The sequence below is a fragment of the Taudactylus pleione genome, unplaced genomic scaffold (genome assembly GCF_031769625.1).
Source record: "Taudactylus pleione unplaced genomic scaffold, aTauple2 ptg000317l, whole genome shotgun sequence".
Lineage (NCBI taxonomy): Eukaryota > Metazoa > Chordata > Amphibia > Anura > Myobatrachidae > Taudactylus > Taudactylus pleione.
In genome coordinates this window covers 5564572-5590748 of record NW_028284718.1, presented here as the reverse complement: position 1 = coordinate 5590748, position 26177 = coordinate 5564572, and the positions used below count along the sequence as shown (strand labels likewise).

Genomic DNA, 26177 nt, shown 5'->3' with positions numbered 1-26177 from the left:
ATTTAAAAATGGCTACAGAGTTTGGACTTGTCTGATCGATAAAACCCAAGACTTGTCAAAAGCTATGTGTAAATCATGCATAAATAGAAGAAAGGCAATTGAAAAATGATGAAGGCAAGATTCATAAGTATGTACAAATTCTATTGGGAGTATGGCAAAAACAAAACTCAGTTGATGCTATTGACTTAGCCAATTGAGAAAATCAGATATATATAAACCATGAGATGTACTGTACAAAAGAAAAAGAGGGCTTGTCCGGGATTTGAACCTGGGACCTCTCGCACCCAAAGCGAGAATCATACCCCTAGACCAACAAGCCAACTGAAATAAGTGTGGTTTATTTGATTTCTTAACTGTTTTTATGTGAAAATGGTATTCTTTTAAAGCAGTCACTAATGTATACAAGGAGGAAATATTAGCATAAATAAAATGTTTCCTAATAGTCAATATTTTTCTAAGTATACTTGCTTGGAAATTGCTGTGCAAAGTTTTATGATGACCAGCAGAGTTTTTCTGATGGATAAAACCCAAGACATGTCACATGCTATGTGCAGATAAGTACTTACAAATAATTTTAGCAGTTTGACAAAAAACAAAATTCAATTGTGCAAATAAGTAAATCCAATCTATTTTGAGAGTTTTGAAAAAACAACATTCAGTTGAAATTCACTCAGGAAATTGACTTCAATAAGATAATGGAACCATGTCAAAGAATCTGAAAAGTTGGGCTCATCCAGGATTTGAACCTGGGACCTCTCGCACCCAAAGTGAGAGTCATAGAATCATCAAGTAAGCACATTTTATTTGATTTCCTAACTGTTTTTATGTGAAAATTGTATTATTTTAAAGCAGTCACTAATGTATAAAAGGAGGAAATATTATCATTAATAAAATATTTCCTAATAGTCAATATTTTTCTAAGTATACTTGCTTGGAAATTGCTGTGCAAAGTTTTATGATGCCCAGCAGAGTTTTTCTGATGGATAAAACCCAAGACATGTCACATGCTATGTGCAGATAAGTACTTACAAATAATATTAGCAGTTTGACATAAAACAAAATTCAATTCTGCAAATAAGTAAATCCAATCTATTTTGAGAGTTTTTAAAAAATAATATTCAGTTAAAGATTTTACTCAGGAAATTGACTTCAATAAGATAATGGAACTATGTCATAGAATCTGAAAATTTGGGCTCATCCATGATTTGAACCTGGGACCTCTCACACCCTAAGCGAGAATCATAACCCTAGACCAAAAAGCCACCTACCTGAACATTTTTCTATTGATTTTTCAATTGATTTAAAGAAAATAGCTTTTTGTTTTTAAAAACACCATATACATTTATGTAAAAATGAATTTGTAGAATAAATAAAATATTTCCTTATGGTCCAGTAGATAGTTTTCTAAGTATGCATATAGGAAAAGTGCAGGGACAAGATTTGTGAGTGCCTACAGAGTTTGGACTTCTCTCATGGACGAAGCTAAAGACTTGTCATATGCAATTTACAAATCATGCTTCCAGACACAGAAGAAAGGCAAAAGAAAACCTTGCAATTTCATTTTTGAACTTTTTGTGTTTCAAAATGAGACTATTCTTTTAAAACTTTCAAAGCTATCTAGACAGTAGGGAACCTGCAGTTTTCCTAATATACCACAATACAGTTGAAATTTGAATAAGTATGCTCTTATTTTTAGAAAAACTAAAATGTTTCCGTAAGATTCTATTGATAGTTTTCTTTGTGTACTTATTTGGAAAGTGCAGTGACAAGATTTAAAAATGGCTACAGAGTTTGGACTTGTCTGATCGATAAAACCCAAGACTTGTCAAAAGCTACGTGTAAATCATGCATAAATAGAAGAAAGGCAATTGAAAAATGATGAAGGCAAGATTCATAAGTATGTACAAATTCTATTGGGAGTATGGCAAAAACAAAACTCAGTTGATGCTATTGACTTAGCCAATTGAGAAAATCAGATATATATAAACCATGAGATGTACTGTACAAAAGAAAAACAGGGCTTGTCCGGGATTTGAACCTGGGACCTCTCGCACCCAAAGCGAGAATCATAGCCCTAGACCAACGAGCCAACTGAAATAAGTGTGGTTTATTTGATTTCTTAACTGTTTTTATGTGAAAATGGTATTCTTTTAAAGCAGTCACTAATGTATACAAGGAGGAAATATTAGCATAAATAAAATGTTTCCTAATAGTCAATATTTTTCTAAGTATACTTGCTTGGAAATTGCTGTGCAAAGTTTTATGATGACCAGCAGAGTTTTTCTGATGGATAAAACCCAAGACATGTCACATGCTATGTGCAGATAATTACTTACAAATAATTTTAGCAGTTTGACAAAAAACAAAATTCAATTGTGCAAATAAGTAAATCCAATCTATTTTGAGAGTTTTGAAAAAACAACATTCAGTTGAAATTCACTCAGGAAATTGACTTCAATAAGATAATGGAACCATGTCAAAGAATCTGAAAAGTTGGGCTCATCCAGGATTTGAACCTGGGACCTCTCGCACCCAAAGTGAGAGTCATAGAATCATCAAGTAAGCACATTTTATTTGATTTCCTAACTGTTTTTATGTGAAAATTGTATTATTTTAAAGCAGTCACTAATGTATAAAAGGAGGAAATATTATCATTAATAAAATATTTCCTAATAGTCAATATTTTTCTAAGTATACTTGCTTGGAAATTGCTGTGCAAAGTTTTATGATGCCCAGCAGAGTTTTTCTGATGGATAAAACCCAAGACATGTCACATGCTATATGCAGATAAGTACTTACAAATAATTTTAGCAGTTTGACATAAAACAAAATTCAATTCTGCAAATAAGTAAATCCAATCTATTTTGAGAGTTTTTAAAAAATAATATTCAGTTTAAGATTTTACTCAGGAAATTGACTTCAATAAGATAATGGAACTATGTCGTAGAATCTGAAAATTTGGGCTCATCCATGATTTGAACCTGGGACCTCTCACACCCTAAGCGAGAATCATAACCCTAGACCAACAAGCCACCTACCTGAACATTTTTCTATTGATTTTTCAATTGATTTAAAGAAAATAGCTTTTTGTTTTTAAAAACACCATATACATTTATGTAAAAATGAATTTGTAGAATAAATAAAATATTTCCTTATGGTCCAGTAGATAGTTTTCTAAGTATGCATATAGGAAAAGTGCAGGGACAAGATTTGTGAGTGCCTACAGAGTTTGGACTTCTCTCATGGACGAAGCTAAAGACTTGTCATATGCAATTTACAAATCATGCTTCCAGACACAGAAGAAAGGCAAAAGAAAACCTTGCAATTTCATTTTTGAACTTTTTGTGTTTCAAAATGAGACTATTCTTTTAAAACTTTCAAAGCTATCTAGACAGTAGGGAACCTGCAGTTTTCCTAATATACCACAATACAGTTGAAATTTGAATAAGTATGCTCTTATTTTTAGAACAACTAAAATGTTTCCGTAAGATTCTATTGATAGTTTTCTTTGTGTACTTATTTGGAAAGTGCAGTGACAAGATTTAAAAATGGCTACAGAGTTTGGACTTGTCTGATCGATAAAACCCAAGACTTGTCAAAAGCTATGTGTAAATCATGCATAAATAGAAGAAAGGCAATTGAAAAATGATGAAGGCAAGATTCATAAGTATGTACAAATTCTATTGGGAGTATGGCAAAAACAAAACTCGGTTGATGCTATTGACTTAGCCAATTGAGAAAATCAGATATATATAAACCATGAGATGTACTGTACAAAAGAAAAAGAGGGCTTGTCCGGGATTTGAACCCGGGACCTCTCGCACCCAAAGCGAGAATCATACCCCTAGACCAACGAGCCAACTGAAATGAGTGTGGTTTATTTGATTTCTTAACTGTTTTTATGTGAAAATGGTATTCTTTTAAAGCAGTCACTAATGTATACAAGGAGGAAATATTAGCATAAATAAAATGTTTCCTAATAGTCAATATTTTTCTAAGTATACTTGCTTGGAAATTGCTGTGCAAAGTTTTATGATGCCCAGCAGAGTTTTTCTGATGGATAAAACCCAAGACATGTCACATGCTATGTGCAGATAAGTACTTACAAATAATATTAGCAGTTTGACATAAAACAAAATTCAATTCTGCAAATAAGTAAATCCAATCTATTTTGAGAGTTTTTAAAAAATAATATTCAGTTAAAGATTTTACTCAGGAAATTGACTTCAATAAGATAATGGAACTATGTCAAAGAATCTGAAAATTTGGGCTCATCCATGATTTGAACCTGGGACCTCTCACACCCTAAGCTAGAATCATAACCCTAGACCAACAAGCCACCTACCTGAACATTTTTCTATTGATTTTTCAATTGATTTAAAGAAAATAGCTTTTTGTTTTTAAAAATACCATATACATTTATGTAAAAATGAATTTGTAGAATAAATAAAATATTTCCTTATGGTCCAGTAGATAGTTTTCTAAGTATGCATATAGGAAAAGTGCAGGGACAAGATTTGTGAGTGCCTACAGAGTTTGGACTTCTCTCATGGACGAAGCTAAAGACTTGTCATATGCAATTTACAAATCATGCTTCCAGACACAGAAGAAAGGCAAAAGAAAACCTTGCAATTTCATTTTTGAACTTTTTGTGTTTCAAAATGAGACTATTCTTTTAAAACTTTCAAAGCTATCTAGACAGTAGGGAACCTGCAGTTTTCCTAATATACCACAATACAGTTGAAATTTGAATAAGTATGCTCTTATTTTTAGAACAACTAAAATGTTTCCGTAAGATTCTATTGATAGTTTTCTTTGTGTACTTATTTGGAAAGTGCAGTGACAAGATTTAAAAATGGCTACAGAGTTTGGACTTGTCTGATCGATAAAACCCAAGACTTGTCAAAAGCTATGTGTAAATCATGCATAAATAGAAGAAAGGCAATTGAAAAATGATGAAGATAAGATTCATAAGTATGTACAAATTCTATTGGGAGTATGGAAAAAACAAAACTCAGTTGATGCTATTGACTTAGCCAATTGAGAAAATCAGATATATATATAAACCATGAGATGTACTGTACAAATGAAATAGAAGGCTTGTCCAGGATTTGAACCCGGGACCTCTCGCACCCAAAACAAGAATCTTAAACCCTAGACCAACGAGCCAACTGAAATAAGTGTGGTTTATTTGATTTCTTAACTGTTTTTATGTGAAAATGGTATTCTTTTAAAGTAGTCACTAATGTATACAAGGAGGAAATATTAGCATAAATAAAATGTTTCCTAATAGTCAATATTTTTCTAAGTATACTTGCTTGGAAATTGCTGTGCAAAGTTTTATGATGACCAGCAGAGTTTTTCTGATGGATAAAACCCAAGACATGTCACATGCTATGTGCAGATAAGTACTTACAAATAATTTTAGCAGTTTGACAAAAAACAAAATTCAATTGTGCAAATAAGTAAATCCAATCTATTTTGAGAGTTTTGAAAAAACAACATTCAGTTGAAATTCACTCAGGAAATTGACTTCAATAAGATAATGGAACCATGTCAAAGAATCTGAAAAGTTGGGCTCGTCCAGGATTTGAACCCGGGACCTCTCGCACCCAAAGTGAGAGTCATAGAATCATCAAGTAAGCACATTTTATTTTATTTCTTAACTGTTTTTATGTGAAAATTGTATTATTTTAAAGCAGTCACTAATGTATAAATGGAGGAAAAATTATCATAAATAAAATATTTCCTAATAGTCAATATTTTTCTAAGTATACTTGCTTGGAAATTGCTGTGCAAAGTTTTATGATGCCCAGCAGAGTTTTTCTGATGGATAAAACCCAAGACATGTCACATGCTATATGCAGATAAGTACTTACAAATAATATTAGCAGTTTGACATAAAACAAAATTCAATTCTGCAAATAAGGAAATCCAATCTATTTTGAGAGTTTTTAAAAAATAATATTCAGTTGAAGATTTTACTCAGGAAATTGACTTCAATAAGATAATTGAACTATGTCAAAGAATCTGAAAATTTGGGCTCATCCATGATTTGAACCTGGGACCTCTCACACCCTAAGCGAGAATCATAACCCTAGACCAACAAGCCACCTACCTGAACATTTTTCTATTGATTTTTCAATTGATTTAAAGAAAATAGCTTTTTGTTTTTAAAAACACCATATACATTTATGTAAAAATGAATTTGTAGAATAAATAAAATATTTCCTTATGGTCCAGTAGATAGTTTTCTTAGTATGCATATAGGAAAAGTGCAGGGACAAGATTTGTGAGTGCCTACAGAGTTTGGATTTCTCTCATGGACGAAGCTAAAGACTTGTCATATGCAATTTACAAATCATGCTTCCAGACACAGAAGAAAGGCAAAAGAAAACCTTGCAATTTCATTTTTGAACTTTTTGTGTTTCAAAATGAGACTATTCTTTTAAAACTTTCAAAGCTATCTAGACAGTAAGGAACCTGCAGTTTTCCTAATATACCACAATACAGTTGAAATTTGAATAAGTATGCTCTTATTTTTAGAACAACTAAAATGTTTCCGTAAGATTCTATTGATAGTTTTCTTTGTGTACTTATTTGGAAAGTGCAGTGACAAGATTTAAAAATGGCTACAGAGTTTGGACTTGTCTGATCGATAAAACCCAAGACTTGTCAAAAGCTATGTGTAAATCATGCATAAATAGAAGAAAGGCAATTGAAAAATGATGAAGGCAAGATTCATAAGTATGTACAAATTCTATTGGGAGTATGGCAAAAACAAAACTCGGTTGATGCTATTGACTTAGCCAATTGAGAAAATCAGATATATATAAACCATGAGATGTACTGTACAAAAGAAAAAGAGGGCTTGTCCGGGATTTGAACCCGGGACCTCTCGCACCCAAAGCGAGAATCATACCCCTAGACCAACGAGCCAACTGAAATAAGTGTGGTTTATTTGATTTCTTAACTGTTTTTATGTGAAAATGGTATTCTTTTAAAGCAGTCACTAATGTATACAAGGAGGAAATATTAGCATAAATAAAATGTTTCCTAATAGTCAATATTTTTCTAAGTATACTTGCTTGGAAATTGCTGTGCAAAGTTTTATGATGCCCAGCAGAGTTTTTCTGATGGATAAAACCCAAGACATGTCACATGCTATGTGCAGATAAGTACTTACAAATAATATTAGCAGTTTGACATAAAACAAAATTCAATTCTGCAAATAAGTAAATCCAATCTATTTTGAGAGTTTTTAAAAAATAATATTCAGTTAAAGATTTTACTCAGGAAATTGACTTCAATAAGATAATGGAACTATGTCAAAGAATCTGAAAATTTGGGCTCATCCATGATTTGAACCTGGGACCTCTCACACCCTAAGCTAGAATCATAACCCTAGACCAACAAGCCACCTACCTGAACATTTTTCTATTGATTTTTCAATTGATTTAAAGAAAATAGCTTTTTGTTTTTAAAAATACCATATACATTTATGTAAAAATGAATTTGTAGAATAAATAAAATATTTCCTTATGGTCCAGTAGATAGTTTTCTAAGTATGCATATAGGAAAAGTGCAGGGACAAGATTTGTGAGTGCCTACAGAGTTTGGACTTCTCTCATGGACGAAGCTAAAGACTTGTCATATGCAATTTACAAATCATGCTTCCAGACACAGAAGAAAGGCAAAAGAAAACCTTGCAATTTCATTTTTGAACTTTTTGTGTTTCAAAATGAGACTATTCTTTTAAAACTTTCAAAGCTATCTAGACAGTAGGGAACCTGCAGTTTTCCTAATATACCACAATACAGTTGAAATTTGAATAAGTATGCTCTTATTTTTAGAACAACTAAAATGTTTCCGTAAGATTCTATTGATAGTTTTCTTTGTGTACTTATTTGGAAAGTGCAGTGACAAGATTTAAAAATGGCTACAGAGTTTGGACTTGTCTGATCGATAAAACCCAAGACTTGTCAAAAGCTATGTGTAAATCATGCATAAATAGAAGAAAGGCAATTGAAAAATGATGAAGGTAAGATTCATAAGTATGTACAAATTCTATTGGGAGTATGGAAAAAACAAAACTCAGTTGATGCTATTGACTTAGCCAATTGAGAAAATCAGATATATATATAAACCATGAGATGTACTGTACAAATGAAATAGAAGGCTTGTCCAGGATTTGAACCCGGGACCTCTCGCACCCAAAACAAGAATCTTAAACCCTAGACCAACGAGCCAACTGAAATAAGTGTGGTTTATTTGATTTCTTAACTGTTTTTATGTGAAAATGGTATTCTTTTAAAGTAGTCACTAATGTATACAAGGAGGAAATATTAGCATAAATAAAATGTTTCCTAATAGTCAATATTTTTCTAAGTATACTTGCTTGGAAATTGCTGTGCAAAGTTTTATGATGACCAGCAGAGTTTTTCTGATGGATAAAACCCAAGACATGTCACATGCTATGTGCAGATAAGTACTTACAAATAATTTTAGCAGTTTGACAAAAAACAAAATTCAATTGTGCAAATAAGTAAATCCAATCTATTTTGAGAGTTTTGAAAAAACAACATTCAGTTGAAATTCACTCAGGAAATTGACTTCAATAAGATAATGGAACCATGTCAAAGAATCTGAAAAGTTGGGCTCGTCCAGGATTTGAACCCGGGACCTCTCGCACCCAAAGTGAGAGTCATAGAATCATCAAGTAAGCACATTTTATTTTATTTCTTAACTGTTTTTATGTGAAAATTGTATTATTTTAAAGCAGTCACTAATGTATAAATGGAGGAAAAATTATCATAAATAAAATATTTCCTAATAGTCAATATTTTTCTAAGTATACTTGCTTGGAAATTGCTGTGCAAAGTTTTATGATGCCCAGCAGAGTTTTTCTGATGGATAAAACCCAAGACATGTCACATGCTATATGCAGATAAGTACTTACAAATAATATTAGCAGTTTGACATAAAACAAAATTCAATTCTGCAAATAAGGAAATCCAATCTATTTTGAGAGTTTTTAAAAAATAATATTCAGTTGAAGATTTTACTCAGGAAATTGACTTCAATAAGATAATTGAACTATGTCAAAGAATCTGAAAATTTGGGCTCATCCATGATTTGAACCTGGGACCTCTCACACCCTAAGCGAGAATCATAACCCTAGACCAACAAGCCACCTACCTGAACATTTTTCTATTGATTTTTCAATTGATTTAAAGAAAATAGCTTTTTGTTTTTAAAAACACCATATACATTTATGTAAAAATGAATTTGTAGAATAAATAAAATATTTCCTTATGGTCCAGTAGATAGTTTTCTTAGTATGCATATAGGAAAAGTGCAGGGACAAGATTTGTGAGTGCCTACAGAGTTTGGATTTCTCTCATGGACGAAGCTAAAGACTTGTCATATGCAATTTACAAATCATGCTTCCAGACACAGAAGAAAGGCAAAAGAAAACCTTGCAATTTCATTTTTGAACTTTTTGTGTTTCAAAATGAGACTATTCTTTTAAAACTTTCAAAGCTATCTAGACAGTAAGGAACCTGCAGTTTTCCTAATATACCACAATACAGTTGAAATTTGAATAAGTATGCTCTTATTTTTAGAACAACTAAAATGTTTCCGTAAGATTCTATTGATAGTTTTCTTTGTGTACTTATTTGGAAACTGCAGTGACAAGATTTAAAAATGGCTACAGAGTTTGGACTTGTCTGATCGATAAAACCCAAGACTTGTCAAAAGCTATGTGTAAATCATGCATAAATAGAAGAAAGGCAATTGAAAAATGATGAAGGCAAGATTCATAAGTATGTACAAATTCTATTGGGAGTATGGCAAAAACAAAACTCAGTTGATGCTATTGACTTAGCCAATTGAGAAAATCAGATATATATAAACCATGAGATGTACTGTACAAAAGAAATAGAGGGCTTGTCTGGGATTTGAACCCGGGACCTCTCGCACCCAAAGCGAGAATCATACCCCTAGACCAACGAGCCAACTGAAATAAGTGTGGTTTATTTGATTTCTTAACTGTTTTTATGTGAAAATGGTATTCTTTTAAAGCAGTCACTAATGTATACAAGGAGGAAATATTAGCATAAATAAAATGTTTCCTAATAGTCAATATTTTTCTAAGTATACTTGCTTGGAAATTGCTGTGCAAAGTTTTATGATGACCAGCAGAGTTTTTCTGATGGATAAAACCCAAGACATGTCACATGCTATGTGCAGATAATTACTTACAAATAATTTTAGCAGTTTGACAAAAAACAAAATTCAATTGTGCAAATAAGTAAATCCAATCTATTTTGAGAGTTTTGAAAAAACAACATTCAGTTGAAATTCACTCAGGAAATTGACTTCAATAAGATAATGGAACCATGTCAAAGAATCTGAAAAGTTGGGCTCATCCAGGATTTGAACCTGGGACCTCTCGCACCCAAAGTGAGAGTCATAGAATCATCAAGTAAGCACATTTTATTTGATTTCCTAACTGTTTTTATGTGAAAATTGTATTATTTTAAAGCAGTCACTAATGTATAAAAGGAGGAAATATTATCATTAATAAAATATTTCCTAATAGTCAATATTTTTCTAAGTATACTTGCTTGGAAATTGCTGTGCAAAGTTTTATGATGCCCAGCAGAGTTTTTCTGATGGATAAAACCCAAGACATGTCACATGCTATATGCAGATAAGTACTTACAAATAATTTTAGCAGTTTGACATAAAACAAAATTCAATTCTGCAAATAAGTAAATCCAATCTATTTTGAGAGTTTTTAAAAAATAATATTCAGTTTAAGATTTTACTCAGGAAATTGACTTCAATAAGATAATGGAACTATGTCGTAGAATCTGAAAATTTGGGCTCATCCATGATTTGAACCTGGGACCTCTCACACCCTAAGCGAGAATCATAACCCTAGACCAACAAGCCACCTACCTGAACATTTTTCTATTGATTTTTCAATTGATTTAAAGAAAATAGCTTTTTGTTTTTAAAAACACCATATACATTTATGTAAAAATGAATTTGTAGAATAAATAAAATATTTCCTTATGGTCCAGTAGATAGTTTTCTAAGTATGCATATAGGAAAAGTGCAGGGACAAGATTTGTGAGTGCCTACAGAGTTTGGACTTCTCTCATGGACGAAGCTAAAGACTTGTCATATGCAATTTACAAATCATGCTTCCAGACACAGAAGAAAGGCAAAAGAAAACCTTGCAATTTCATTTTTGAACTTTTTGTGTTTCAAAATGAGACTATTCTTTTAAAACTTTCAAAGCTATCTAGACAGTAGGGAACCTGCAGTTTTCCTAATATACCACAATACAGTTGAAATTTGAATAAGTATGCTCTTATTTTTAGAACAACTAAAATGTTTCCGTAAGATTCTATTGATAGTTTTCTTTGTGTACTTATTTGGAAAGTGCAGTGACAAGATTTAAAAATGGCTACAGAGTTTGGACTTGTCTGATCGATAAAACCCAAGACTTGTCAAAAGCTATGTGTAAATCATGCATAAATAGAAGAAAGGCAATTGAAAAATGATGAAGGCAAGATTCATAAGTATGTACAAATTCTATTGGGAGTATGGCAAAAACAAAACTCGGTTGATGCTATTGACTTAGCCAATTGAGAAAATCATATATATATAAACCATGAGATGTACTGTACAAAAGAAAAAGAGGGCTTGTCCGGGATTTGAACCCGGGACCTCTCGCACCCAAAGCGAGAATCATACCCCTAGACCAACGAGCCAACTGAAATAAGTGTGGTTTATTTGATTTCTTAACTGTTTTTATGTGAAAATGGTATTCTTTTAAAGCAGTCACTAATGTATACAAGGAGGAAATATTAGCATAAATAAAATGTTTCCTAATAGTCAATATTTTTCTAAGTATACTTGCTTGGAAATTGCTGTGCAAAGTTTTATGATGCCCAGCAGAGTTTTTCTGATGGATAAAACCCAAGACATGTCACATGCTATGTGCAGATAAGTACTTACAAATAATATTAGCAGTTTGACATAAAACAAAATTCAATTCTGCAAATAAGTAAATCCAATCTATTTTGAGAGTTTTTAAAAAATAATATTCAGTTAAAGATTTTACTCAGGAAATTGACTTCAATAAGATAATGGAACTATGTCAAAGAATCTGAAAATTTGGGCTCATCCATGATTTGAACCTGGGACCTCTCACACCCTAAGCTAGAATCATAACCCTAGACCAACAAGCCACCTACCTGAACATTTTTCTATTGATTTTTCAATTGATTTAAAGAAAATAGCTTTTTGTTTTTAAAAATACCATATACATTTATGTAAAAATGAATTTGTAGAATAAATAAAATATTTCCTTATGGTCCAGTAGATAGTTTTCTAAGTATGCATATAGGAAAAGTGCAGGGACAAGATTTGTGAGTGCCTACAGAGTTTGGACTTCTCTCATGGACGAAGCTAAAGACTTGTCATATGCAATTTACAAATCATGCTTCCAGACACAGAAGAAAGGCAAAAGAAAACCTTGCAATTTCATTTTTGAACTTTTTGTGTTTCAAAATGAGACTATTCTTTTAAAACTTTCAAAGCTATCTAGACAGTAGGGAACCTGCAGTTTTCCTAATATACCACAATACAGTTGAAATTTGAATAAGTATGCTCTTATTTTTAGAACAACTAAAATGTTTCCGTAAGATTCTATTGATAGTTTTCTTTGTGTATTTATTTGGAAAGTGCAGTGACAAGATTTAAAAATGGCTACAGAGTTTGGACTTGTCTGATCGATAAAACCCAAGACTTGTCAAAAGCTATGTGTAAATCATGCATAAATAGAAGAAAGGCAATTGAAAAATGATGAAGGTAAGATTCATAAGTATGTACAAATTCTATTGGGAGTATGGAAAAAACAAAACTCAGTTGATGCTATTGACTTAGCCAATTGAGAAAATCAGATATATATATAAACCATGAGATGTACTGTACAAATGAAATAGAAGGCTTGTCCAGGATTTGAACCCGGGACCTCTCGCACCCAAAGCAAGAATCTTAAACCCTAGACCAACGAGCCAACTGAAATAAGTGTGGTTTATTTGATTTCTTAACTGTTTTTATGTGAAAATGGTATTCTTTTAAAGTAGTCACTAATGTATACAAGGAGGAAATATTAGCATAAATAAAATGTTTCCTAATAGTCAATATTTTTCTAAGTATACTTGCTTGGAAATTGCTGTGCAAAGTTTTATGATGACCAGCAGAGTTTTTCTGATGGATAAAACCCAAGACATGTCACATGCTATGTGCAGATAAGTACTTACAAATAATTTTAGCAGTTTGACAAAAAACAAAATTCAATTGTGCAAATAAGTAAATCCAATCTATTTTGAGAGTTTTGAAAAAACAACATTCAGTTGAAATTCACTCAGGAAATTGACTTCAATAAGATAATGGAACCATGTCAAAGAATCTGAAAAGTTGGGCTCGTCCAGGATTTGAACCCGGGACCTCTCGCACCCAAAGTGAGAGTCATAGAATCATCAAGTAAGCACATTTTATTTTATTTCTTAACTGTTTTTATGTGAAAATTGTATTATTTTAAAGCAGTCACTAATGTATAAATGGAGGAAAAATTATCATAAATAAAATATTTCCTAATAGTCAATATTTTTCTAAGTATACTTGCTTGGAAATTGCTGTGCAAAGTTTTATGATGCCCAGCAGAGTTTTTCTGATGGATAAAACCCAAGACATGTCACATGCTATATGCAGATAAGTACTTACAAATAATATTAGCAGTTTGACATAAAACAAAATTCAATTCTGCAAATAAGGAAATCCAATCTATTTTGAGAGTTTTTAAAAAATAATATTCAGTTGAAGATTTTACTCAGGAAATTGACTTCAATAAGATAATTGAACTATGTCAAAGAATCTGAAAATTTGGGCTCATCCATGATTTGAACCTGGGACCTCTCACACCCTAAGCGAGAATCATAACCCTAGACCAACAAGCCACCTACCTGAACATTTTTCTATTGATTTTTCAATTGATTTAAAGAAAATAGCTTTTTGTTTTTAAAAACACCATATACATTTATGTAAAAATGAATTTGTAGAATAAATAAAATATTTCCTTATGGTCCAGTAGATAGTTTTCTTAGTATGCATATAGGAAAAGTGCAGGGACAAGATTTGTGAGTGCCTACAGAGTTTGGATTTCTCTCATGGACGAAGCTAAAGACTTGTCATATGCAATTTACAAATCATGCTTCCAGACACAGAAGAAAGGCAAAAGAAAACCTTGCAATTTCATTTTTGAACTTTTTGTGTTTCAAAATGAGACTATTCTTTTAAAACTTTCAAAGCTATCTAGACAGTAAGGAACCTGCAGTTTTCCTAATATACCACAATACAGTTGAAATTTGAATAAGTATGCTCTTATTTTTAGAACAACTAAAATGTTTCCGTAAGATTCTATTGATAGTTTTCTTTGTGTACTTATTTGGAAACTGCAGTGACAAGATTTAAAAATGGCTACAGAGTTTGGACTTGTCTGATCGATAAAACCCAAGACTTGTCAAAAGCTATGTGTAAATCATGCATAAATAGAAGAAAGGCAATTGAAAAATGATGAAGGCAAGATTCATAAGTATGTACAAATTCTATTGGGAGTATGGCAAAAACAAAACTCAGTTGATGCTATTGACTTAGCCAATTGAGAAAATCAGATATATATAAACCATGAGATGTACTGTACAAAAGAAATAGAGGGCTTGTCTGGGATTTGAACCCGGGACCTCTCGCACCCAAAGCGAGAATCATACCCCTAGACCAACGAGCCAACTGAAATAAGTGTGGTTTATTTGATTTCTTAACTGATTTTATGTGAAAATGGTATTCTTTTAAAGCAGTCAGTAATGTATACAAGGAGGAAATATTAGCATAAATAAAATGTTTCCTAATAGTCAATATTTTTCTAAGTATACTTGCTTGGAAATTGCTGTGCAAAGTTTTATGATGACCAGCAGAGTTTTTCTGATGGATAAAACCCAAGACATGTCACATGCTATGTGCAGATAAGTACTTACAAATAATTTTAGCAGTTTGACAAAAAACAAAATTCAATTGTGCAAATAAGTAAATCCAATCTATTTTGAGAGTTTTGAAAAAACAACATTCAGTTGAAATTCACTCAGGAAATTGACTTCAATAAGATAATGGAACCATGTCAAAGAATCTGAAAAGTTGGGCTCGTCCAGGATTTGAACCCGGGACCTCTCGCACCCAAAGTGAGAGTCATAGAATCATCAAGTAAGCACATTTTATTTGATTGCTTAACTGTTTTTATGTGAAAATTGTATTATTTTAAAGCAGTCACTAATGTATAAAAGGAGGAAATATTATCATAAATAAAATATTTCCTAATAGTCAATATTTTTCTAAGTATACTTGCTTGGAAATTGCTGTGCAAAGTTTTATGATGCCCAGCAGAGTTTTTCTGATGGATAAAACCCAAGACATGTCACATGCTATGTGCAGATAAGTACTTACAAATAATATTAGCAGTTTGACATAAAACAAAATTCAATTCTGCAAATAAGTAAATCCAATCTATTTTGAGAGTTTTTAAAAAATAATATTCAGTTGAAGATTTTACTCAGGAAATTGACTTCAATAAGATAATGGAACTATGTCAAAGAATCTGAAAATTTGGGCTCATCAATGATTTGAACCTGGGACCTCTCACACCCTAAGCGAGAATCATAACCCTAGACCAACAAGCCACCTACCTCAACATTTTTCTATTGGTTTTTCAATTGATTTAAGAAAAATAGCTTTTTGTTTTTAAAAACACCATATACATTTATGTAAAAATGAATTTGTAGAATAAATAAAATTTTTCCTTATGGTCCAGTAGATAGTTTTCTAAGTATGCATATAGGAAAAGTGCAGGGACAAGATTTGTGAGTGCCTACAGAGTTTGGACTTCTCTCATGGACGAAGCTAAAGACTTGTCATATGCAATTTACAAATCATGCTTCCAGACACAGAAGAAAGGCAAAAGAAAACCTTGCAATTTCATTTTTGAACTTTTTGTGTTTCAAAATGAGACTATTCTTTTAAAACTTTCAAAGCTATCTAGACAGTAGGGAACCTGCAGTTTTCCTAATATACCACAATACAGTTGAAATTTGAATAAGTATGCTCTTATTTTTATAACAACTAAAATGTTTCCGTAAGATTCTATTGATAGTTTTCTTTGTGTACTTATTTGGAAAGTGCAGTGACAAGATTTAAAAATGGCTACAGAGTTTGGACTTGTCTGATCGATAAAACCCATGACTTGTCAAAAGCTATGTGTAAATCATGCATAAATAGAAGAAAGGCAATTGAAAAATGATGATGGCAAGATTCATAAGTATGTACAAATTCTATTGGGAGTATGGCAAAAACAAAACTCAGTTGATGCTATTGACTTAGCCAATTGAGAAAATCAGATATATATAAACCATGAGATGTACTGTACAAAAGAAATAGAGGGCTTGTCCGGGATTTGAACCCGGGACCTCTCGCACCCAAAGCGAGAATCATACCCCTAGACCAACGAGCCAACTGAAATAAGTGTGGTTTATTTGATTTCTTAACTGATTTTATGTGAAAATGGTATTCTTTTAAAGCAGTCAGTAATGTATACAAGGAGGAAATATTAGCATAAATAAAATGTTTCCTAATAGTCAATATTTTTCTAAGTATACTTGCTTGGAAATTGCTGTGCAAAGTTTTATGATGACCAGCAGAGTTTTTCTGATGGATAAAACCCAAGACATGTCACATGCTATGTGCAGATAAGTTCTTTCAAATAAGTTTAGCAGTTTGACAAAAAACAAAATTCAATTGTGCAAATAAGTAAATCCAATCTATTTTGAGAGTTTTGAAAAAACAACATTCAGTTGAAATTCACTCAGGAAATTGACTTCAATAAGATAATGGAACCATGTCAAAGAATCTGAAAAGTTGGGCTCATCCAGGATTTGAAACCGGGACCTCTCGCACCCAAAGTGAGAGTCATAGAATCATCAAGTAAGCACATTTTATTTGATTTCTTAACTGTTTTTATGTGAAAATTGTATTATTTTAAAGCAGTCACTAATGTATAAAAGGAGGAAAAATTATCATAAATAAAATATTTCCTAATAGTCAATATTTTTCTAAGTATACTTGCTTGGAAATTGCTGTGCAAAGTTTTATGATGCCCAGCAGAGTTTTTCTGATGGATAAAACCCAAGACATGTCACATGCTATATGCAGATAAGTACTTACAAATAATATTAGCAGTTTGACATAAAACAAAATTCAATTCTGCAAATAAGTAAATCCAATCTATTTTGAGAGTTTTTAAAAAATAATATTCAGTTTAAGATTTTACTCAGGATATTGACTTCAATAAGATAATGGAACTATGTCAAAGAATCTGAAAATTTGGGCTCATCCATGATTTGAACCTGGGACCTCTCACACCCTAAGCGAGAATCATAACCCTAGACCAACAAGCCACCTACCTGAACATTTTTCTATTGCTTTTTCAATTGATTTAAGAAAATAGCTTTTTGTTTTTAAAAACACCATATACATTTATGTAAAAATGAATTTGTAGAATAAATAAAATATTTCCTTATGGTCCAGTAGATAGTTTTCTAAGTATGCATATAGGAAAAGTGCAGGGACAAGATTTGTGAGTGCCTACAGAGTTTGGACTTCTCTCATGGACGAAGCTAAAGACTTGTCATATGCATTTTACAAATCATGCTTCCATACACAGAAGAAAGGCAAAAGAAAACCTTGCAATTTCATTTTTGAACTTTTTGTGTTTCAAAATGAGACTATTCTTTTAAAACTTTCAAAGCTATCTAGACAGTAGGGAACCTGCAGTTTTCCTAATATTCCACAATACAGTTGAAATTTGAATAAGTATGCTCTTATTTTTAGAACAACTAAAATGTTTCCGTAAGATTCTATTGATAGTTTTCTTTGTGTACTTATTTGGAAAGTGCAGTGACAAGATTTAAAAATGGCTACAGAGTTTGGACTTGTCTGATCGATAAAACCCAAGACTTGTCAAAAGCTATGTGTAAATCATGCATAAATAGAAGAAAGGCAATTGAAAAATGATGAAGGCAAGATTCATAAGTATGTACAAATTCTATTGGGAGTATGGCAAAAACAAAACTCAGTTGATGCTACTGACTTAGCCATTGAGAAAATCAGATATATATAAACCATGAGATGTACTGTACAAAAGAAATAGAGGGCTTGTCCGGGATTTGAACCCGGGACCTCTCGCACCCAAAGCGAGAATCATACCCCTAGACCAACGAGTCAACTTAAATAAGTGCGGTTTATTTGATTTCTTAACTGTTTTTATGTGAAAATGGTATTCTTTTAAAGCAGTCACTAATGTATACAAGGAGGAAATATTAGCATAAATAAAATGTTTCCTAATAGTCAATATTTTTCAAAGTATACTTGCTTGGAAATTGCTGTGCAAAGTTTTATGATGACCAGCAGAGTTTTTCTGATGGATAAAACCCAAGACGTGTCACATGCTATGTGCAGATAAGTACTTTCAAATAATTTTAGCAGTTTGACAAAAAACAAAATTCAATTGTGCAAATAAGTAAATCCAATCTATTTTGAGAGTTTTGAAAAAACAACATTCAGTTGAAATTCACTCAGGAAATTGACTTCAATAAGATAATGGAACCATGTCAAAGAATCTGAAAAGTTGGGCTCGTCCAGGATTTGAACCTGGGACCTCTCGCACCCAAAGTGAGAGTCATAGAATCATCAAGTAAGCACATTTTATTTGATTTCTTAACTGTTTTTATGTGAAAATTGTATTATTTTAAAGCAGTCACTAATGTATAAAAGGAGGAAATATTATCATAAATAAAATATTTCCTAATAGTCAATATTTTTCTAAGTATACTTGCTTGGAAATTGCTGTGCAAAGTTTTTTGATGCCCAGCAGAGTTTTTCTGATGGATAAAACCCAAGACATGTCACATGCTATGTGCAGATAAGTACTTACAAATAATATTAGCAGTTTGACATAAAACAAAATTCAATTCTGCAAATAAGTAAATCCAATCTATTTTGAGAGTTTTTAAAAAATAATATTCAGTTGAAGATTTTACTCAGGAAATTGACTTCAATAAGATAATGGAACTATGTCAAAGAATCTGAAAATTTGGGCTCATCCATGATTTGAACCTGGGACCTCTCACACCCTAAGCGAGAATCATAACCCTAGACCAACAAGCCACCTACCTGAACATTTTTCTATTGATTTTTCAATTGATTTAAAGAAAATAGCTTTTTTTTTTTAAAAAACACCATATACATTTATGTAAAAATGAATTTGTAGAATAAATAAAATATTTCCTTATGGTCCAGTAGATAGTTTTCTAAGTATGCATATAGGAAAAGTGCAGGGACAAGATTTGTGAGTGCCTACAGAGTTTGGACTTCTCTCATGGACGAAGCTAAAGACTTGTCATATGCAATGTACAAATCATGCTTCCAGACACAGAAGAAAGGCAAAAGAAAACCTTGCAATTTCATTTTTGAACTTTTTGTGTTTCAAAATGAGACTATTCTTTTAAAACTTTCAAAGCTATCTAGACAGTAGGGAACCTGCAGTTTTCCTAATATACCACAATACAGTTGAAATTTGAATAAGTATGCTCTTATTTTTAGAACAACTAAAATGTTTCCGTAAGATTCTATTGATAGTTTTCTTTGTGTACTTATTTGGAAAGTGCAGTGACAAGATTTAAAAATGGCTACAGAGTTTGGACTTGTCTGATCGATAAATCCCAAGACTTGTCAAAAGCTATGTGTAAATCATGCATAAATAGAAGAAAGGCAATTGAAAAATGATGAAGGCAAGATTCATAAGTATGTACAAATTCTATTGGGAGTATGGCAAAAACAAAACTCAGTTGATGCTATTGACTTAGCCAATTGAGAAAATCAGATATATATAAACCATGAGATGTACTGTACAAAAGAAATAGAGGGCTTGTCCGGGTTTTCAACCCGGGACCTCTCGCACCCAAAGCGAGAATCATACCCCTAGACCAACGAGCCAACTGAAATAAGTGTGGTTTATTTGATTTCTTAACTGTTTTTATGTGAAAATGGTATTCTTTTAAAGCAGTCACTAATGTATACAAGGAGGAAATATTAGCATAAATAAAATGTTTCCTAATAGTCAATATTTTTCTAAGTATACTTGCTTGGAAATTGCTGTGCAAAGTTTTATGATGACCAGCAGAGTTTTTCTGATGGATAAAACCCAAGACATGTCACATGCTATGTGCAGATAAGTACTTACAAATAATTTTAGCAGTTTGACAAAAAACAAAATTCCATTGTGCAAATAAGTAAATCCAATCTATTTTGAGAGTTTTGAAAAAACAACATTCAGTTGAAATTCACTCAGGAAATTGACTTCAATAAGATAATGGAACCATGTCAAAGAATCTGAAAAGTTGGGCTCATCCAGGAGTTGAACCCGGGACCTCTCGCACCCAAAGTGAGAGTCATAGAATCATCAAGTAAGCACATTTTATTTGATTTCTTAACTGTTTTTATGTGAAAATTGTATTATTTTAAAGCAGTCACTAATGTATAAAAGGAGGAAATATTATCATATATAAAATATTTCCTAATAGTCAATATTTTTCTAAGTATACTTGCTTGGAAATTGCTGTGCAAAGTTTTATGATGCCCAGCAGAGTTTTTCTGATGGATAAAACCCAAGACATGTCACATGCTATGTGCAGATAAGTACTTACAAATAATATTAGCAGTTTGACATAAAACAAAATTCAATTCTGCAAATAAGTAAATCCAATCTATTTTGAGAGTTTTTAAAAAATAATATTCAGTTGAAGATTTTACTCAGGAAATTGACTTCAATAAGATAATGGAACTATGTCAAAGAATCTGAAAATTTGGGCTCATCCATGATTTGAACCTGGGACCTCTCACACCCTAAGTGAGAATCATAACCCTAGACCAACAAGCCACCTACCTGAACATTTTTCTATTGATTTTTCAATTGATTTAAAGAAAATAGCTTTTTGTTTTTAAAAACACCATATACATTTATGTAAAAATGAATTTGTAGAATAAATAAAATATTTCCTTATGGTCCAGTAGATAGTTTTCTAAGTATGCATATAGGAAAAGTGCAGGGACAAGATTTGTGAGTGCCTACAGAGTTTGGACTTCTCTCATGGACGAAGCTAAAGACTTGTCATATGCATTTTACAAATCATGCTTCCATACACAGAAGAAAGGCAAAAGAAAACCTTGCAATTTCATTTTTGAACTTTTTGTGTTTCAAAATGAGACTATTCTTTTAAAACTTTCAAAGCTATCTAGACAGTAGGGAACCTGCAGTTTTCCTAATATTCCACAATACAGTTGAAATTTGAATAAGTATGCTCTTATTTTTAGAACAACTAAAATGTTTCCGTAAGATTCTATTGATAGTTTTCTTTGTGTACTTATTTGGAAAGTGCAGTGACAAGATTTAAAAATGGCTACAGAGTTTGGACTTGTCTGATCGATAAAACCCAAGACTTGTCAAAAGCTATGTGTAAATCATGCATAAATAGAAGAAAGGCAATTGAAAAATGATGAAGGCAAGATTCATAAGTATGTACAAATTCTATTGGGAGTATGGCAAAAACAAAACTCAGTTGATGCTACTGACTTAGCCATTGAGAAAATCAGATATATATAAACCATGAGATGTACTGTACAAAAGAAATAGAGGGCTTGTCCGGGATTTGAACCCGGGACCTCTCGCACCCAAAGCGAGAATCATACCCCTAGACCAACGAGTCAACTTAAATAAGTGTGGTTTATTTGATTTCTTAACTGTTTTTATGTGAAAATGGTATTCTTTTAAAGCAGTCACTAATGTATACAAGGAGGAAATATTAGCATAAATAAAATGTTTCCTAATAGTCAATATTTTTCAAAGTATACTTGCTTGGAAATTGCTGTGCAAAGTTTTATGATGACCAGCAGAGTTTTTCTGATGGATAAAACCCAAGACGTGTCACATGCTATGTGCAGATAAGTACTTACAAATAATTTTAGCAGTTTGACAAAAAACAAAATTCAATTGTGCAAATAAGTAAATCCAATCTATTTTGAGAGTTTTGAAAAAACAACATTCAGTTGAAATTCACTCAGGAAATTGACTTCAATAAGATAATGGAACCATGTCAAAGAATCTGAAAAGTTGGGCTCGTCCAGGATTTGAACCTGGGACCTCTCGCACCCAAAGTGAGAGTCATAGAATCATCAAGTAAGCACATTTTATTTGATTTCTTAACTGTTTTTATGTGAAAATTGTATTATTTTAAAGCAGTCACTAATGTATAAAAGGAGGAAATATTATCATAAATAAAATATTTCCTAATAGTCAATATTTTTCTAAGTATACTTGCTTGGAAATTGCTGTGCAAAGTTTTATGATGCCCAGCAGAGTTTTTCTGATGGATAAAACCCAAGACATGTCACATGCTATGTGCAGATAAGTACTTACAAATAATATTAGCAGTTTGACATAAAACAAAATTCAATTCTGCAAATAAGTAAATCCAATCTATTTTGAGAGTTTTTAAAAAATAATATTCAGTTGAAGATTTTACTCAGGAAATTGACTTCAATAAGATAATGGAACTATGTCAAAGAATCTGAAAATTTGGGCTCATCCATGATTTGAACCTGGGACCTCTCACACCCTAAGCGAGAATCATAACCCTAGACCAACAAACCACCTACCTGAACATTTTTCTATTGATTTTTCAATTGATTTAAAGAAAATAGCTTTTTTTTTTTTAAAAACACCATATACATTTATGTAAAAATGAATTTGTAGAATAAATAAAATATTTCCTTATGGTCCAGTAGATAGTTTTCTAAGTATGCATATAGGAAAAGTGCAGGGACAAGATTTGTGAGTGCCTACAGAGTTTGGACTTCTCTCATGGACGAAGCTAAAGACTTGTCATATGCAATGTACAAATCATGCTTCCAGACACAGAAGAAAGGCAAAAGAAAACCTTGCAATTTCATTTTTGAACTTTTTGTGTTTCAAAATGAGACTATTCTTTTAAAACTTTCAAAGCTATCTAGACAGTAGGGAACCTGCAGTTTTCCTAATATACCACAATACAGTTGAAATTTGAATAAGTATGCTCTTATTTTTAGAACAACTAAAATGTTTCCGTAAGATTCTATTGATAGTTTTCTTTGTGTACTTATTTGGAAAGTGCAGTGACAAGATTTAAAAATGGCTACAGAGTTTGGACTTGTCTGATCGATAAAACCCAAGACTTGTCAAAAGCTATGTGTAAATCATGCATAAATAGAAGAAAGGCAATTGAAAAATGATGAAGGCAAGATTCATAAGTATGTACAAATTCTATTGGGAGTATGGCAAAAACAAAACTCAGTTGATGCTATTGACTTAGCCAATTGAGAAAATCAGATATATATAAACCATGAGATGTACTGTACAAAAGAAATAGAGGGCTTGTCCGGGTTTTCAACCCGGGACCTCTCGCACCCAAAGCGAGAATCATACCCCTAGACCAATGAGCCAACTGAAATAAGTGTGGTTTATTTGATTTCTTAACTGTTTTTATGTGAAAATGGTATTCTTTTATGATGCCCAGCAGAGTTTTTCTGATGGATAAAACCCAAGACATGTCACATGCTATGTGCAGATAAGTACTTACAAATAATATTAGCAGTTTGACATAAAACAAAATTCAATTCTGCAAATAAGTAAATCCAATCTATTTTGAGAGTTTTTAAAAAATAATATTCAGTTGAAGATTTTACTCAGGAAATTGACTTCAATAAGATAATGGAACTATGTCAAAGAATCTGAAAATTTGGGCTCATCCATGATTTGAACCTGGGACCTCTCACACCCTAAGTGAGAATCATAACCCTAGACCAACAAGCCACCTACCTGAACATTTTTCTATTGATTTTTCAATTGATTTAAAGAAAATAGCTTTTTGTTTTTAAAAACACCATATACATTTATGTAAAAATGAATTTGTAGAATAAATAAAATATTTCCTTATGGTCCAGTAGATAGTTTTCTAAGTATGCATATAGGAAAAGTGCAGGGACAAGATTTGTGAGTGCCTACAGAGTTTGGACTTCTCTCATGGACGAAGCTAAAGACTTGTCATATGCAATTTACAACTCATGCTTCCAGACACAGAAGAAAGGCAAAAGAAAACCTTGCAATTTCATTTTTGAACTTTTTGTGTTTCAAAATGAGACTATTCTTTTAAAACTTTCAAAGCTATCTAGACAGTAGGGAACCTGCAGTTTTCCTAATATACCACAATACAGTTGAAATTTGAATAAGTATGCTCTTATTTTTAGAACAACTAAAATGTTTCCGTAAGATTCTATTGATAGTTTTCTTTGTGTACTTATTTGGAAAGTGCAGTGACAAGATTTAAAAATGGCTACAGAGTTTGGACTTGTCTGATCGATAAAACCCAAGACTTGTCAAAAGCTATGTGTAAATCATGCATAAATAGAAGAAAGGCAATTGAAAAATGATGAAGGCAAGATTCATAAGTATGTACAAATTCTATTGCGAGTATGGCAAAAACAAAACTCAGTTGATGCTATTGACTTAGCCAATTGAGAAAATCAGATATATATAAACCATGAGATGTACTGTACAAAAGAAATAGAGGGCTTGTCCGGGATTTGAACCCGGGACCTCTCGCACCCAAAGCGAGAATCATACCCCTTGACCAACGAGCCAACTGAAATAAGTGTGGTTTATTTGATTTCTTAACTGTTTTTATGTGAAAATGGTATTCTTTTAAAGCAGTCACTAATGTATACAAGGAGGAAATATTAGCATAAATAAAATGTTTCCTAATAGTCAATATTTTTCAAAGTATACTTGCTTGGAAATTGCTGTGCAAAGTTTTATGATGACCAGCAGAGTTTTTCTGATGGATAAAACCCAAGACGTGTCACATGCTATGTGCAGATAAGTACTTACAAATAATTTTAGCAGTTTGACAAAAAACAAAATTCAATTGTGCAAATAAGTAAATCCAATCTATTTTGAGAGTTTTGAAAAAACAACATTCAGTTGAAATTCACTCAGGAAATTGACTTCAATAAGATAATGGAACCATGTCAAAGAATCTGAAAAGTTGGGCTCGTCCAGGATTTGAACCTGGGACCTCTCGCACCCAAAGTGAGAGTCATAGAATCATCAAGTAAGCACATTTTATTTGATTTCTTAACTGTTTTTATGTGAAAATTGTATTATTTTAAAGCAGTCACTAATGTATAAAAGGAGGAAATATTATCATAAATAAAATATTTCCTAATAGTCAATATTTTTCTAAGTATACTTGCTTGGAAATTGCTGTGCAAAGTTTTATGATGCCCAGCAGAGTTTTTCTGATGGATAAAACCCAAGACATGTCACATGCTATGTGCAGATAAGTACTTACAAATAATATTAGCAGTTTGACATAAAACAAAATTCAATTCTGCAAATAAGTAAATCCAATCTATTTTGAGAGTTTTTAAAAAATAATATTCAGTTGAAGATTTTACTCAGGAAATTGACTTCAATAAGATAATGGAACTATGTCAAAGAATCTGAAAATTTGGGCTCATCCATGATTTGAACCTGGGACCTCTCACACCCTAAGCGAGAATCATAACCCTAGACCAACAAGCCACCTACCTGAACATTTTTCTATTGATTTTTCAATTGATTTAAAGAAAATAGCTTTTTTTTTTTAAAAACACCATATACATTTATGTAAAAATGAATTTGTAGAATAAATAAAATATTTCCTTATGGTCCAGTAGATAGTTTTCTAAGTATGCATATAGGAAAAGTGCAGGGACAAGATTTGTGAGTGCCTACAGAGTTTGGACTTCTCTCATGGACGAAGCTAAAGACTTGTCATATGCAATGTACAAATCATGCTTCCAGACACAGAAGAAAGGCAAAAGAAGACCTTGCAATTTCATTTTTGAACTTTTTGTGTTTC

General features: G+C 32.0%; 6 non-coding genes across 6 annotated transcripts; all 6 read right to left on the bottom strand.

Moving 5' to 3' along the window:
• Positions 1–247: 247 nt before the first annotated feature.
• Positions 248–319, bottom strand: TRNAP-UGG (transfer RNA proline (anticodon UGG)). Its single transcript has one exon. It is a non-coding gene; the product is annotated as a tRNA-Pro (tRNA).
• A 3468-nt stretch (positions 320–3787) lies between these two features.
• On the bottom strand, positions 3788–3859 carry TRNAP-UGG (transfer RNA proline (anticodon UGG)). Its single transcript has one exon. It is a non-coding gene; the product is annotated as a tRNA-Pro (tRNA).
• A 3008-nt stretch (positions 3860–6867) lies between these two features.
• Positions 6868–6939, bottom strand: TRNAP-UGG (transfer RNA proline (anticodon UGG)). The gene has a single exon. It is a non-coding gene; the product is annotated as a tRNA-Pro (tRNA).
• A 4778-nt stretch (positions 6940–11717) lies between these two features.
• TRNAP-UGG (transfer RNA proline (anticodon UGG)) lies at positions 11718–11789 on the bottom strand. The gene has a single exon. It is a non-coding gene; the product is annotated as a tRNA-Pro (tRNA).
• A 4778-nt stretch (positions 11790–16567) lies between these two features.
• Positions 16568–16639, bottom strand: TRNAP-UGG (transfer RNA proline (anticodon UGG)). The gene has a single exon. It is a non-coding gene; the product is annotated as a tRNA-Pro (tRNA).
• An 8204-nt stretch (positions 16640–24843) lies between these two features.
• Positions 24844–24915, bottom strand: TRNAP-UGG (transfer RNA proline (anticodon UGG)). Its single transcript has one exon. It is a non-coding gene; the product is annotated as a tRNA-Pro (tRNA).
• Between the last annotated feature and the right edge of the window lie 1262 nt (positions 24916–26177).